Source organism: Scyliorhinus canicula, chromosome 5 (assembly GCF_902713615.1).
Source record: "Scyliorhinus canicula chromosome 5, sScyCan1.1, whole genome shotgun sequence".
Taxonomy (NCBI): Eukaryota; Metazoa; Chordata; class Chondrichthyes; order Carcharhiniformes; family Scyliorhinidae; genus Scyliorhinus; species Scyliorhinus canicula.
The window spans coordinates 41,747,343-41,764,110 of NC_052150.1; the positions used below are offsets into that span (position 1 = coordinate 41,747,343).

The window sequence follows — 16,768 nt, forward strand, 5'->3', positions numbered from 1 at the left end:
GCAGCACGGTAGCACAGTGGTTAGCACAGTTGTTCCACAGCCCCGGGGTCCCAGGTTCGATTCCCGGCTTGGGGTCACTGTCTGTGTGGAGTCTGCACGTTCGCCCCGTGTCTGATGGAACTTGAGTAGGGTGCTCTTTCCAAGGGCCGGTGCAGACTCGATGGGCTGAATGGCCTCCTTCTGCACTGTCAATTCTATGATTCTATAAAATCGCGCTCTCTGATATTACCGCCCGTCGCCGGTGATGAAACAAGGCTCCCGCCTAGAAAAGGTGTGACTATCAGGCACCGCCCACCAGAGCTAGGCCGAAAACCAGGCCCCCAGGCTTTCTGTGTACAAAATGCAAGTATATCAGGAGAGAACATTCGGCTGTGTAGCTGGAGAGCTACATGCTGGCTTTCTCACCTCAGCAAGCAGTCCGAGATGGTGGAGAAGGAGGGACCATAAGCCTGATGGGGGAAAGGAGAGCAGGTTTGCAGTGAGGAGCTGGGCCAGCAGTTCAAGCCTGTGTTGAGGAGCCTAGGCCACAATTAGGGCAGAGATCTGGAGCATCGAGCATGAATATTCTCTGGAATTAGTTTGTTTCTTGAAGTTAAGCTTTCCCTTCAGAATTGATACAACTTTGATGGCAGTGAAATATAGGAAACTTTGTGTTAACGGTTGAGCAGTCCATGTTATATTACATAACGCCATTATTATTTACAGCAACACTCATGGCAATTTGGGGAACAAGGTACAGTTGTCTAAAGTAGAGGGATTTCCCAACAACATGGGAGGAGAAGCTATTTAACTGAGGTACTGCAGTTCCCTCACAGAATTTATAATGGAAAAGTTGACAGAAGTTCACAGGTCAACAGGAAGCATGTTTTGTAGACAGGATGTATCAGTTATGGACAGGAAGTATTTAGGCATAGGCCAGAAGTACTCCGATTATGAACGGGAAATACACATGCAGAGTTTTACAGCACAGAAAGGTCCTTCAGCCCACCATGTCCACACTGGCCATCAAGCACCTATCTACGGGCAGCACGGTAGCATGGTGGTTAGCATAAATGCTTCACAGCTCCAGGGTCCCAGGTTCGATTCCCGGCTGGGTCACTGTCTGTGCGGAGTCTGCAAGTCCTCCCCGTGTGTGCGTGGGTTTCCTCCGGGTGCTTCGGTTTCCTCCCACAGTCCAAAGATGTACGGGTTAGGTGGATTGGCCATGCTAAATTGACCGTAGTGTCCTAAAAAAAAGTAAGGTTAAGGGGGGGTGGGGGTGGAGAGGGGTTGTTGGGTAGGGTGATCATTGCTCGGCACAACATCGAGGGCCGAAGGGCCTGTTCTGTGCTGTACTGTTCGATATTCTATTCTCCCCCTTTTTCCAGCACTAAGCCTTGTATGCTATGGTGTTTCAAGCGTTCATCTAAATGCTTCTTAAATGTTGTGGAGGTTATTGCCTCTACCACCCTTTCAGACAGTGAGTTCTAGATTCCCACCACCCTCTGGGTGAAAACGTTTTTCCTCAAATCCCCCCTAAATCTCCTGCCCCTTACCTTGTCACAGGGCCAGGGACCCAGGATCGATTCCCGGCTTGGGTCACTGTCTGTGCAGTTCTCCAAGTGTGCTCCGGTTTCCTCCCACAAGTCCCGAAAGGCGTGCTTGTTAGGTGAATTGCACATTCTGAATTCTCCCTCCGTGTACCCGAACAGGCACCTCGGGGCTTTTCACAGTAACTTCATCGCAGTGTTAATGAAAGCCTACTTGTGACACTAATAAAGATTATTATTATTAAATCCATGCCACTTTGTAGGAGAAAGTTTCTTCCTGTCTACCCTATCTGTGTCCCTCATGAATTTTTATACCTTAATCAGGTCCCCCACCCCCTCAGCCTTCCCTGTTGCAGGAAAACAACTCTAGCCTAATGAACCTTTCTTCATAGCTGAAACACTTCAACCCCTGGTGAATCTTCTCTGCACCTCTCCAGTGCAATCACATTCTTCTTATAGTGTGGAGACCAGAACTGCACACAGTACTCTATTTGTGGCCTAACGAGTGTTTAATGCAGTGCCTCCATAACCTCCCTGCTCTTATATTCTATGCCTCAGCTAATAAAGGCAAGTATCCCGTAAGCTTTGTTAACCACCTTATCAACCTGTCCTGCTGCCTTCAGAGATCTTTGAACTTGCGCCCCAAGGTCCCTCTGGTCCTCTGTACTTCCTAGCATCCTATCATTCATTATGTACTCCCTTGCCTTGTTTGTCCTCCCAAAATGCATCACCTCACACTTTTCAGGGTTAACTTCCATTTACCACTGACCAGCCCATCTGATGTCCACACGTACTTTCTTCTAACAAACCCTCACTTCCTTTGTCAATCTCAGGCATCGATTAAAAATGTAATTGAGCCCCAACGGGCATGTATAAAGAAAGGTTGCACAGTTTTTAGGCATCCTTGTCAAGGATGCCAGTTCGCTCAGTTGGTTTGACAGTTCGCATGTTATTCAGACTAATACCAACAATGCAGGGTTCCAGCTGAAGACGTGGGACCTGCATTCCCACCCTGCGCCACAGTAAATAGTATAAACGACAGTTTATAAATCCTCGAATAATCATGGATGCTACCTGGAGAAGAAGAAGTAACATGGACAATTGTAACTGTTCACCTGCCTGGTTCCTCTCTGTAAACAGGCCGGCATTTTCCAGCCGTTGCGATTCACTTTTCCCGCCTGCAGTGCACACCGCTCCCGACTTTGACTAGCAGCGGGAAGACAGAATCCCACCGCCAGCGGAAGGCGCCCCGCCGAGAACCAGGCGGCTAGGGAACCGGAGAATTCAACCCTGTCATTACAATAGTCCAAACAGTTCTCCTTTTTCTCTCCAGTATATAGCGTGTACTCACTCAACAACATTTTTGTGAGGCGGACGTCTCTGCTGCCAGGGATAAGGAAAGCGGAATACTCCATGATAGTGATTTCAGATCGCACTCCGCACTTGGTGGGTGTGGTTTTGGAGGTGGGGTCGGCTCGACGGCCGACGTGGTGTTTGGATGTGGGGCTGTTAGCAGATTTGGGCTTTTGTGTGAAGATGGCCAGAGTGATTAATGACTATGTGGAGTTTAATGAGAATGGGGAGGTGTCGCTGTCCGTGCTGTGGGAGGCCCTGAAGGCAGTGGTGAGAGGGGAGATAATCTCGCACAAGGCGCAGGTGGATAGGGAGGTGAGGAAAGAGCGGCAACAGTTGGTGGGCAGGATTTTGGAGGTGGACGGAAGGTACTCAAGTGACCCCAGAACCTCTGGCTAGGAGAAAGAAATTGCTGATGCAGTTTGATCTATTATCTACTGATAAAGCGGTGCGCCAGTTGCGGCGCTCGAGGGGAGTAATATACGAATGTGGGGAGAAAGCCGGTCGCCTCCTGCCCTGTCAGTTGAGGCGGCAGGTGAGAGATTGTCTGGAATCGGGTGCGGGACTTGTGTCTGTGTTGGATTGAGGTGTTTTACAAGAACCAGTAAAGGTTGGAGAGCCAGGGGAGGAGTCAGATATGCGGAAATTTCTGGAGGGGTTGGAGTGTCCTCTGGTAGAGGAAGAGGGCCGGGAAGGCCTGGAGGAGCCTATGTGGGCAGAGGAGGTCTAATGCAGATGGGTAAGGTGCCAGGGCCGGATGGTTTCCTGGTGAAATTTTACAAAAAGTTTGCTGATTGACTGGTGTCGTTATTGGAGGAGATGCTTGAGGATTCGATAGTGTGGGAGATCTCTTCCAGAGACAATGATGCAAGCATTCATCTCGCTTCTGTTAAAGACGGATAAGGACCCGGTGGAGTGTAGGGAAGGTCAGATGGGGTTTGTGAAGGGGCGGCATTTGACGTTGAATGTGAGGTGGCTTTTGAACATGGTACTGTCCCCGGCAGGTGGAAGAGAGCAGGAGGTTACTGTGACGTTGGATGCCAAAAAGGCGTTTGATCGGGTAGAATGGGGATATTTGTTTGCGGTGTTGGAACGCGGATAGGGCCTGTATTCGTATCATGAGTTCAGTTGTTATACAAGGCACGTAAGGCCAGTGTCCGTACAAATAATGTTAGTTCAGGATACTTTCAGCTGCACAGGGGAATGAGGGAAGGATGTCCTGTGTCCCGCCTTCTTGTTTGCATTGGCGATAGAGCCTCGGATAAGTGGAAACGGTATAAGGAGGGATCTTGGAACACAAGATGCCCGTGTACGCTGATGATCTTCTTTTGTACGTGACGGTCCAATCCCCATAATGGGTGATATCACGGCGCGCCTGAGGCATTCTGGGGCTTTTTCAGGGTATAAATTGAATTGGGAGAAAAGGGAGTATTTTCTGGTCACTGTACTGGGGAGGGGAGCCAATCGGGGGAGTGTTACCGTTCCATTTAATGGGTTCCCATTTTAGGTATCTGGGGGTCCAGGTAACACGGGATTGGACCTGGCGTCTGAAGGTGAAATTATCGAATTTGGTGAACAGGGTTAAGGCCGACTTACAGAAGTAGGATAGTCTCCCTCTGTCCTTGGCAGGCAGAATTCAATTGGTAAAGATGAATGTTTTGCCACGGTTCCTCTTCCTGTTCCAGTGTTTGCCAGTTTTTCTGCCGAGATCCTTTTTTTGGGGCAATGGAGAAATTGATTTTGTCTTTTATTTGGGCGGGCAGCGTTATTACTGGGTGGTGAATGCGGTGAAGGTTTTGGGATGGTATGGATATCCTGAAGTAACATGGGTGCAGATGGAGTTGGGATGAGTCATGTCGGGGGTTGGGGTTAAGGGCTTAATAGTGACAGCCTCGCTGCCGTTTTCTCCGGTGAAGTATTCAGTGAACCCGGTGGTGGTCTCCACACTGAAGGTGTGGAGATAGTTTTGGCAGCACTTTAAATTAGGGGGAGTATCGAAGTTGGCACCGATCTGTGCGAAACATATGTTTGCGCAGGCAAAGCTGAATGCTAGGTTTAGGAGATGGGAGGAGAAGGGGGTGGAAGGGATGAGGGACTTGATTTTGGAGATGCGATTTGCCAGGTTGGAGGAGTTGTTGGATAAATTTGAGCTTTCACAGGCGGATGTGTTTCGGAACCTACAGGTTTGCAACTTTGCAATACAGGTCTGTGCGACATTCCCTGTGGTGCCTCCTTCCTATGTAATGAGAAGGTTTTGTCGCTGATAGGGATGGAGGAGGGGTTTACGTCGGGGATTTATGGCCGGATTATGTCGCAAGAGGCCGTGTCCGTAGAGGGGGTCAATTCTAAATGGGAGGAGGAGGTGGGGTTGGAGATGGAGGAGGGGTTGTGGTGTGAGGCTGTGTAGGGTGAATGCCATCATATGCAAGGTTAGGGTGGATCGGGCCCATTTTACCAAATCCAGGGTGAGCAGGTTATTTGCAGGTGCGGAGGATGAGTGTGAGCGGTGTGGGAGGGGCCCGGCTAATCATGTGCACATGTTGTGGTTCTGTACTAAGCTCACGCAATTCTGGGTCTCCTTCTTGAGCACCATGTCGGTGATTCTACAACTTGAAGTGAAGCCCTTTGGGGCCATATTTGAGGTGTTGGGCCTGCTGGAGACGGGGGCGGCGGCTGATGTTCTGGCCTTCGCCTCACTGGTTGCTGAAAGGCAGGTACTGCTGGACTGCTGGGTGGAGGTAAGCTTCTCCACCCAGTGCCTCAATGTGGCTGGGGCATCTCATGGAATTCTTATCTCTCGAGAAGGTTAAGTACACCGTGAGTGGGGTACTTGAGGGGTTCTACCAGAGATGGCAGCCGTTTATTCTGCACTTGAAAGAGCTGGTCACCATTTGGAGAGGGGCCTGTGGGGGTGCTTTCTATTGGGGGTCGTGCTGCACGGGGGTTGGGGGGGCAGTCCCGGGAGGTTTGTTTATTGTTTTATAGTTTTACCGTGTTATTGTTTGTGTGTCAAATTTGAGAAATTTGAATAAAAATACTTTAAATAAAATAATATCCCAAATAGCAACAACAGTCACTACCTGCTTTTATTAACTGTCTTACTGTAGTACAATATTCCAAGGCACTTCACAGAGCATTTATCAAACAAAATTTTATAGCAAACCACAAAAGAGGGTAGGTTCTCTTAAAGGGGGGCAAAGAGAGGTGGAGAAAGGGCAGCACGGTGGCCTAGTGGTTAGCACAGCTGCCTCACAGCGCTGAGGTACCAGGTTCGATCCCGGCTCTGGGTCACTGTCCGTGTGGAGTTTGCACATTCTCCCCGTGTCTGCGTGGGTTTCGCCCCCACAACCCAAAAAATGTGCAGAGTGGATTGGCCGCACTAAATTGGCCCTTAATTAGAAAAAATAATTGGGTAATCTAAATTAAAAAAAAAAAAAGAGGTGGAGAAGTTTAAGAATGGAATTCCAGACCCTGGGGGCCAAAGCAGCCGTAGGGATGGTCAACAATGGTGGAATAGGGCAGCACAGTGGCGCAGTGGTTAGCCCTGCTGCCTCACGGCGCCGAGGTCCCAGGTTCGATCCCGGCTCTGGATCACTGTCCGTGTGGAGTTTGCACATTCTCCCCATGTCTGCGTGGGTTTCACCCCCACAACCCAAAGATGTGCAGGGAAGGTGGATTGGCCACACTAAATTGCCCCTTAATTGAAAAAAATGAATTGGGTACTCTAAAAAAAAAACAATGGTGGAGTAAATAAAATCACAGATGTCGAAGATGCCAGAATTGGGAGGAGTGCAGTCAACTGAGCGGTTGTCGGGCAGGAGGAGGTTACAAGGGTGGAAAGGGGAAGAGGCCATGAACGACTTCAAAAACAATGATGAGAATCTGAAAATCGACTGTGGCCAGACTAGGAAGCAATCTTGGCAGCGCATCCAGGTATGGTGGGTGAACAGGGCTTGGCACGAGTCAGGATATTAGCAGCCGGTGCAGGTATCCAGGCAGCATACATGGACATTCATGATAGAAATCAGCTGGCCTGCTTCGAGGCAACAATTGAAGCAAGGCAGCGTCGCTCAATTCAGATAATGACAGTGAAAAGATTGCATCTACAGACACGCTACTGTGGAATTCACTTACAAAAAGGCAAATAAGAACAATTCTGTCCAGATGAAAGGGCACCATTCTCCAAAATTTGGCAGCAGTAGCTTATCCAGACTGGGATGACACGCCTTGAAGTCACATCTTTACATGACCTGTTCTGACCTGCGGTAAGACTGAATTTTCTTAATTAACTCATAGATCGTCATCAGCCTCATCCCTTCACTTTCAATTGTCAGGTGAATCATTTCTGATTGCGGACTGGCAGGTTAAAATACCATTTTGCTTGATTATTTATTAGATAATCAAAGCATATATGGTGCCAGACTTTCGATTAAATTATTGGCATCAATGGTCCCAAACTGTGTTCATCTAAAAGGATTGCATTTGTATAACTATTGTTGACAGAACCACGTAAATGATATTAAATACTGCAGTTGAAGGACCGCCATCTTTGATTTAATTATATAGTCTCTTTTTAAAAGGCTAACGTGGTTATCCCTTAAAGGGATTGACCTAATTGACTTTTCTTTTTTGACAGTCTGGATTGTGGATTAGTGGGACGCCTGATTATTCATGGTGATGGCACAGGACGCTTTTAATCCCATAGATGACCCAATTTTAATCAATTAGGCCTTCAGCTACAGACAGCAGCTTAGCTGTTGATGTTTGAAGAGACTTGTCTACTTCCGAGCGAGTAGGAACCCTGCCTCCAAATCATTCCCAGATGAAGAGCTGAGGAATTAGGATTGTTGATCTCAGTGCGGATTCTAATTGTGGTTTGTTTGGAGAAACGAGACAAATTTAGAAAATTTACAGGCCCCAAGTTTGTAGCAGTGAAAAATCAGCGCCAACGGCTGAAAACAAACATGTCACGACCGCTGTCGTGCCAAATTCAGCATGAAAGGTCAGGGATATCCCGTGGCAACTCCAGGCCGTGGCCTACTTGATCGGGTAGGGATTAACTCTCGAGGATTAACTCTTGATGGACCAGGAATTATCGGCTGGGAAGGTGCAGTTTTGCAAAGTGCACCCCCAACAGACAGCGGGAGACGGGGCTAGTTAACATTTTCACAAGATTGCTACAGGAAATTTCCACAGATCCACAACAGGGTCTAATATTCAGCTGTCAATGCCACCGGACTGAGCAAAGCCCGGGGAGGGGGAGCTAGGGTAAGCATGTTTATTGGGGGAATGTACAGATGGCAAACTCAAAAGAGACAGCATGACCTAGTTTAATAAATTGCAGAAGCAATGACATGATGGACTGAAAGGGGTTGAACGGTGAACATACATTTATATAATGAAAGCAGACACAGTTCACAAGTTGGCAGTTAGCCTCAGGCACTGGCTTTCTCCTATCACTGGACAGTGCGATTTGACCCAGTTTTTTGGGCAGGCCTCTTGTGATACAAATTACAAAGAGCCGACAGATAGCTTCAGATACAAATAGCAGTCCTTTGGAATGTCCCCATCTGTTGGTCTGGAGTATTGATGTCAAGGTAGGCAGGTTCTGTATACACGTGGGAGAAGATTCCAACAGCAGAATCATTAAAAGTGACCGTTACATACATGAATTAATTCAATATCAAGAGCAAACAATGAAAATCAGTCCCTCAGCCACCCAGCCCCGCCCCCATCCCGCCCGTCCCATTCCTCTTGTTGATCAGTGAGTCGAGGGGGGCAATATTCCAGCTGCGCTGTTGGTGGTCTTTCATTCAGGTGAGGGCCGGACTTCTCTGACCGTTGGGAGTCTTCGCTCCCGCCGGCAGCGCATCCCCGCCCACGTGTTTCCCGACACCATGCGGTGGTTTCAATGGGGAATCCCATTATCCCATTGACAAGCGACGGGAATAGAGAATCCCGTCGCCAGCAAACGGCGCACCACTCAGAAACACGCGGCTGGGGGAACCAGCGAATCCCGCCCGGGATGTTAAACTAAGTCCCCGGTGCCCTCCTAGGCAAACATGAAAGATGCCATGACACTATTTGTGAAGAGAATCGGCATTGAACCACCGTACTGATTAATATTTACCCCTCAACCACCATCACATTATCTGGGCAGCACGGTAGCACAGTGGTTAGCACAGCTGCTTCACAGCTCCAGGATCCCGGGTTCTATTCCCGGCTTGAGAATACTGTCTGTGTGGAGTCTGCACGTTCTCCCCGTGTCTGCGTGGGTTTCCTCCGGGTGCTCCGGTTTCCTCCCACAGTCCAAAGACGTGCAGGTTAGATGGATTGGCCATGATAAATTGCCCTTAGTGTCCAAAACGGTTAGGAGGGGTTACTGGGTTGCAGGGATAGGGTGGAGGTGCTCTTTCCAAGGGCCGGTGCAGACTCGATGGGCCGAATGACCTCCTTCTGCAGTGTAAATTCTATGATTCTATGGTCTTTATCACACAGGCCTTTGTGGGATCTTGCTGTGCACAGGTTGCCTGCTACATTTCCTATATTACAGTGACGATGCTTCAAAAGTATCTCGCTGGTTGTGAAGCATTTTGGGACATCCTGAGGTCTGGAGATGCGCTACATAAATGCACGGTTTTTTCTTTCTTTCTCTTCTTTATAACCAGTCTTGCACAGGACTGATGCATCCACAGTACGACACCATTAAAAAAAAAATCAATCCAAATTCAGCTTGGTTGATAAACGGGTAAAATATCAATAAAATAAATTGTTGCAATTATCTAAGGCAACAGCATCACCATGGGAACAGTACTGTACACCATAGAAAGGGCAACAACATGACATCCTGGATTCTACACTGAGCACATGCAATGCTGCACTGTATAAAAACTTTCTAGAACCAACGCCGACAGCATCTCACACAGTAACTCATCTGCGCTAACCTTGGTCACACGGTAAAGGTTACACTGATGAACTGCCACACAAATAGTTAGCAGAAAGAGCAGTGACTCCATTGTGTGCCAATCAATGCCACCTTGATTTGCCATCACTTTTCATGCTTAAAAATAAGCATGGCAAACAAATCTGTGACGCAGCATATACAGTTTTGCCAATGGCCTTTAGCCTGGTTGGCTGGCCCTTCCCATGAATATTACTTTTCTTTTTTATTCATTTACAGGCTGAGGGTGTTGCTGGCTGGGCCAGCATTTATTGCCCATTTTTAATTGCCTTTGAACTGAGGGGCTCGCTAGACTATTTCAGAGGGCTCTTGAGAGTCAGCCACATAGCGGTGGAGCTGGAGTCACATGTAGGCCAGACCAGATAAAGATGGCCGATTTCCCTTCCAGTAGGCGAAATCGGGATCCCACCGCCAGCGTGGCGAGAAACCAATTATCACCACTTACATCCCATTTCCGTACAATCAACGGGAGCCACCCCATATCCAATGGCCTCCCGTCATTCAGTGGCCTACCCAGCAAGTGCTCACACTGGTGCCAATTAGTACACCTTCTGAAAAACGTGAACCTGGCGCAAGGGCTTCTGCGGGGGGGGGCGAGGAGGTGAGTAGCCATCTTTCCTCACAGGCAATGAGCCGGGGCACTGGGCTTGCCACCCCAGTGCACGGCGGGGGGGGGGGGGGAGGGGTTGCGGGAGCTCGCCTGGGGATCAGGGACCGTCCACAGGGGTGGGCCGCCAAGGGGGTGGGGGGGGGGGGCAGGCGCTGGGGGGGGGGGGGTGCAATGGCTCTTGGCACCACCATGCCAACCCCTGGATCATGTGTAAGCATTCCGGGGGCAACCCTTGTCCCTGCCCGCCTGCCCCACCGATAAACCATACCCCTCACCGACTGCTGAGGCCTCTGCAAGGCTGAAGGCTATTACTAATAGGGAATTGGCAATCGTGGTTAGGTGAGCATTTCACACATACCAAGTGGATTCCCGTGGGTGGCTGGGCCATGTAGCATGTGGGAGTGATTGCCTGGCATCCCAATCACACCGTGATGCCTGGACACTGTGCTCGAACAATGCAGGAAGCAACACCACACACACAACATCCGAACAGCCAGAGGATGGAACACAGCTCTGGGGACATGTCCCCAGGGTGAACGAACGCCACGGGGAGGGGGAGATACCTGGAGAGATGGGCAAAGGGTCTGAAGGTCAGCCCGCATTGCAGAAGAAAGTGACAGAGGCATCATACTGGTTGTGCAAAGAGGAGTTTAATGTGATGTACAACACCCTACCCCCAGTGGTGCCGCCATCCCACCGCAATAAACCCCACCCTCCCCCCTCCACCCGGTGCCCTCAGTGATCCGCAACGTGCTTGGCCCTCCTCGCTCTACCACTACGTCTAGGTGTTGCCCCAGAATGCACATTTGTGCGGAGGCAGCCAGCTGCCTACCTTGTCCCGTGGCCTTCGATGCCCCTGGCGGGCGTCCTCTAGGGCCGGAGGGCCCAGGTTCACTTGTCGGCAGCACATGCACAGCCATGCCGCCCTGTCCCGTGTGCTGATCTCGAGACATGTCCTCATCACAGGGGGGAACTTGAGGGATCTGTTGCCCACCGTCGCCACTCCATGGGACAGGTCCTCAGCTACTCCAGTCACCACCAGAGCCCGCTCCTTGAAGGAGGTGAGGATTCTTTTGCCCAGCACCCCACCGCCAGTCTGGGCCCTCTCTAGCCGATTGCAGGAGAGCCTTTCCTGAGGGCCACAGAGAGGGCATCGTTAGACACATGCGTGGTTCACAGTGGTGGGAGAGGGGGAGTGAAGACGAGGTTGGGGGAGGGGGGGGAAGGGAGGACTGGGGGTCGTATGGGACGTTGGGGGTTGGATGCTCCGCTGGCGGGTGGGGGAAGGGGTGGGGGGGCGGGGGGGGAGGCATTGGTGTGCACTCACTCGTACTGCCCGGTGCAGGTCGTTGTCCTTTGTCCTGCACTGCTGCCCAGTCGTCATGGTCATACCACGATTACGGCTGCCGCCACATCATCCCAGGCAGCTCTGGCTGCCTTGTGGCTCACCCTCCGGGACCTTCGGGGGAACAGGACATCCCTCCTGGCCTTCACCGCGTCCAGGAGCCTCCCCAGGTTAGCGTCTCCGAATCTTGAGACCCATCTCCTGTGCGCCATTGTTGTGAGCTGGCTGGGGTTGGCTGAGCAAGTGCAGCTTAAGTGCTGCTCGATCTTGTTAGCGGGGGGGCTGGCGAGCGCGGTCCCGGCAAATCAACTGGCGAGCCATTATTTGCGGCGAGAAGCACATGAGGCCTTGCTAAGTGGACCAATTATCATTGAATTGCGTTGTCAGCTTCACTGGGCCGAGCGCTGGGTAGCTCGCGGCAATTCCCGCTCGATACCACACTTATAGAAATGTTTCCGTAGAATTGCGCCCATCGTCATCATTAGACTTCGAATTCCAGATTCATTTTTATTTTCACCATCTGCCATGGTGTGATTCGAACCTAGGTGATAGCACACCAACATGGCTGCAGTGCCTGCCTGGCATTGACAGCATGTCCTTTTGTTATCTGCGCTATGAGTCCTCTGACAAGAGATCCGCCTGATTCGATTCCGGCTTGGATCACTGTCTGTGTGGAGTCTGCACATCCTCCCTGTGTCTGCGTGGGTTTCCTCCGGGTGCTCCGGTTTCCTCCCACAGTCCAAAGATGTGCAGGTTAGGTGGATTGGCCATGATAAATTGCCCTTAGTGTCCAAAATTGCCCTTAGTGTTGGGTGGGGTTACTGGGTTATGGGGATAGGGTGGAGGTGTTAACCTTGGGTAGGGTGCTCTTTCCAGGAGCCAGTGCAGACTCGATGGGCCGAATGGCCTCCTTCTGCACTGTAAATTCTATGACTGCTATTTTGGGAGGCACCTGGGCAGACCTGGAGCTTCAGCCGATAAAGGAGCAGAAGCAGGGAGTTTGAAATGTACTTCTGTGGGGTTCAGAGGATTAGGAGGGTCCTTGCAGGACACCACGGGAATTTCATGGACTGCCAGCCCCGACATTCACATCCTGGACCTACTTTAGCTGTTGCTAGGCCAGTCTCTGGGCCACACAATGTCGCACTGGCCCAAAATCAGCAAGTTGCAGCGGGGAATCACAACCTGACTGTGTCATGATAAGACTTAGAGCCAGACATCTCCACCCCACCACCACCACCCCACCCCCCAACCCCCAGCGGGTTCTGAGGTTGGGGGAAAGCGCGGAATCGCATGGAAGAGATTCCCTCTGGCTTCCCACCCACCCTGACCTGCTACACTGGCGTGGGAAGGCCTTGGATGGGAAGTCCGCCCTTGCTCCAGTTCAAGCTCTGAAGCAGCCAATGTTTAGGCTGGGGGGGCAGATGACAATTTGAGAGACAGTTTGAGACAGTTTGAGACCACCGGGCAGCCGGTCAGGCTGCCATTGACAGCACCGGGCAGCTGGCCTCCCATTGGCAGCACCGGGCAGCCGGTCAGGCTCCCATTGGCAGCACCGGGCAGCCGGTCAGGCTCCCATTGGCAGCACCGGGCAGCCGGTCAGGCTCCCATTGGCAGCACCGGGCAGCCGGTCAGGCTCCCATTGACAGCACCGGCCAGCTGGCCTCCCATTGGCAGCACCGGGCAGCCGGTCAGGCTCCCATTGGCAGCACCGGGCAGCCGGTCAGGCTCCCATTGGCAGCACCGGCCAGCTGGCCTCCCATTGGCAGCACCGGCCAGCTGGCCTCTGATTGGCAGCACCGGGCAGCCAGCTAGTATATTTAGGCGGGATGGATAACAATCCACTAACACAAGTATTCCACACCAAAGTTAAAATCTACTCAATAGGCTTTGCAAAGTACCTCAATAGATTAAAGTCAAAATTTCTTTAGCCCGTGCATTAATTAGCATTAAGGAGTTGGCTGTCCTTTATTTCCACATTATGGATTTATCTCACAGAGAACATTGAAGCTAAACAGCCTGGCTCGGATCAGCTGCTGTTTTTACTTGCTTATCAGAAGCCCTTGAATTTGAACTCTTCAGGTTCTGGGAACCACAACAAAATGTAAAATCTGGACTTGCACGAATGCTCATCCTGAACAAGCTGTTTTTTGTTTTTAGACTATTCAGTAACTGTTTTGGGATAAAAAACACAGTTCTGTGGAATTGGCTCTTTGTATGATGTTAATTGGGTACTATAAACATGGTCTGCTCAAAGTAAACAAGCATTGTTTTTACGATGGCAACTCCAGCACCTTGCTGAATCTCTGTTTGATTTGTAAGGTGCAATATGAGAGCATGATTATTAAAAGAGCAAAGGCTACATCAGCGGCTGCCAGCCTTGTCCTTTATGCAGACCATAGGCCGCCATCAAAATCTTTTGCAGACTGCAACCTTCACAAGCTGTTTTAATTGTTATTTTTTACTTGGCCAACGACTGACGGGGCTCAAACCTATATATCAACGGGTATTAAAATGCAGCTATTCGTAATAGTGTGCTGGCCACTCACAAATACATTGTGGATTAAGTTACACAAGGATGTTTGTGAAGCACATGACATTGTGAATAATAATGCAACATCGATAATGATAAATACGAGGTACATGTATTTTTATTTTCCCACAGACCACCTGCGTTGAACCACTACTGTACATCTTACTGGAAAGATTAAAGATTAAAGCCATGTTCTTCTTTGTTCAATTGGTCAGTAAATCTGAAGCAGATTGTTTTCTTTTAATGGAATCCTATTGATTTAGAGGAATTTGTTTCATTTAAACCAGTAATCAACTAAGTATCATTTTAAGTTTGACTACAAAAAAAAAGCTACTGAACTTAGAGGAAGTACTGATGTGACTTTAATCTCATTCCAAACACATTAAAGTTCATGCCTGCAGAGGCTGGCATGCCACGCTTCCGTGAACTGTTGCCAATCGACTGCTTTCATTTTTTAAAAATGTATATGTATCTAAAATATCTTTTCACTCATGATTAATCGCCATTTGGATTTCTGGCTACAGGAACAACATGACTCCGCCAATTCTAAACACTTGAGGCGCTATTAATGTTTGGCGCTCAGGTTGTGTAACACCAATTATGTCAAAGACCCACAGAGCACTCAGAGGGTTTGTTGGTTAACTCAGTCAATTCAAAACTTTTCAGTTCATTTATTTCAAACCGAAGGCTGAACATTTGATGCAAACACAATTGCCTGAAAATGGCCGTCTTCAAGACATGCTCCATGCGTCAACTCCCAAATCCTCTGCTCCTTTCATTGTCCCTTCCTTTCCTGTACAATTGTAACACACTCTGGAGTTGGCTTCATATTGGAATTAGTTTGTAGACAGCTCAGTGACCAGACTCCCATCTGGAGGCACCAACTTGATCCTCAGGCAAGACTAATAAAGTCGGATGAGTCCCTTGTGTGTGATTTCCGATCATTTCCTCCAGTCCTTGAGATGTTGCCTCGCGGCGAAATATAAAGAGTCGAAATCACCAACAGCACGTGTCACAGAGGTTGGATGGGAACAGGCCATCAGTTCAACATTCTCCCAAATTGCTGGTGTGGCTGCACAAGGTCGCTAGTTTTCCTCAGTTATTGGTGGAGTGACTCAGACTCACCTAAGGGGGAAAAAAAAAGACTTGCATTTATTTGGTATTCTTCACAACCTTAGAATATTCCAAAGCTCCCTACAACCATTGAGATGCTTTTGAGGTGTGGTCACTGTTGTGATGAGGGAAATGCAGAAGCCAATTTGCAAACCGTACAACATCCAATAAACAGCAGTGAAGTAAATGGTCGGCGCATTTATTTTTGCTATTGGTTGAGGGATAAATGTTGGCTGCATCTACCAGGAGGATTCCCTTCTCGTCAAAATGTCACGGGATGTTAATGTCAAACTGAAAAGGCAGACACATCACCCCACGAAGGCTGCTCTGACAATGCAGCAGTCCCTCAGCACTGTACTGCACTTCTAAGCCCAGCAGCGGAATTCTCTGTCGGTCGGATCCTACAGTCCGCCGGCAGCGCACCCACGCCACAGGTTTCCCGACAGCATGGGGTGGCCACAATGGGAAACCCCTTTGGCCAGCTGCAGGAACGGAAAATCCCACTGCCGGCAGGTGTGCGGGATGCCGGAAAACACGGCTGATGGACCGGACATTCCCGCCCCAGAATTTCCGCTCAATGTGCTAGTGTGCCACTTGAATCGGCAGCCTTCTGACACAGAGGCAGAAATGCTACCAGTGATTGATGCTAATAGTGACTACACGTGATATGTACATGTGACATGTACGTCTACTTCTCAAAGAGCAAGTTGCAAAGGTAGTTTCCATTGGGCGTAGTATAAAACTTACATTTCCCCCTCTTTCCTCACCAAGTTCCCCTTTCCTTTGTCACCAAAATGTCAATGTATTTCCACCCCCCAATGACCTTCCTTTAATGTGGAGAAATGTGTATCATCTCATTCACTAATAGACAGTCTGCCAGCTTTCAAGCGACAGGAGGACATTGGATGAGTGAAGCCCCTCCATCCTCTTACCAGACACACTGTTATTTTATTACAGTTCATGAATAAAGACAATGGATGAACTTCACTGGCGTGTTGCAGGAAATTACCTTGCAATGTGCCATGGGCTGTAAGGTTTACTACAATTTTCACTTCAGGGAAACAGTAATTTCCTCAACAGTTTGTTCCTACGTCTGGAATAATATCAACTCCTGTTCCCGTGGTAGTCACACTGGCATTGATTATCACTCAAACTGGCTGCAATTCAGTGAACTGCTAACGTGACATTTTACTGAATAAATTCCTTACGTTCCAACTAAATATTTGACAGGGACTGTGGAGAATAGGGATTTAATTTGTTACTCTTCTAACTCAATAATGTTGTACCCTTTTGGCTTTTCCATATTGTACTTGGAGCTGCGCAG

At 49.4% G+C, this 16,768-nt stretch overlaps 1 long non-coding RNA gene across 1 annotated transcript in view; it reads right to left on the minus strand.

Annotated features, from left to right (window-relative positions):
• Nucleotides 1–14,431: 14,431 nt before the first annotated feature.
• LOC119965934 overlaps nt 14,432–16,768 on the minus strand; it is a 174,708-nt gene continuing 172,371 nt past the window's right edge. The window contains exon 4 of the long non-coding RNA XR_005460637.1: nt 14,432–15,456. This is a non-coding gene — a long non-coding RNA (uncharacterized LOC119965934). The remainder of the gene's footprint in view (nt 15,457–16,768) is intronic.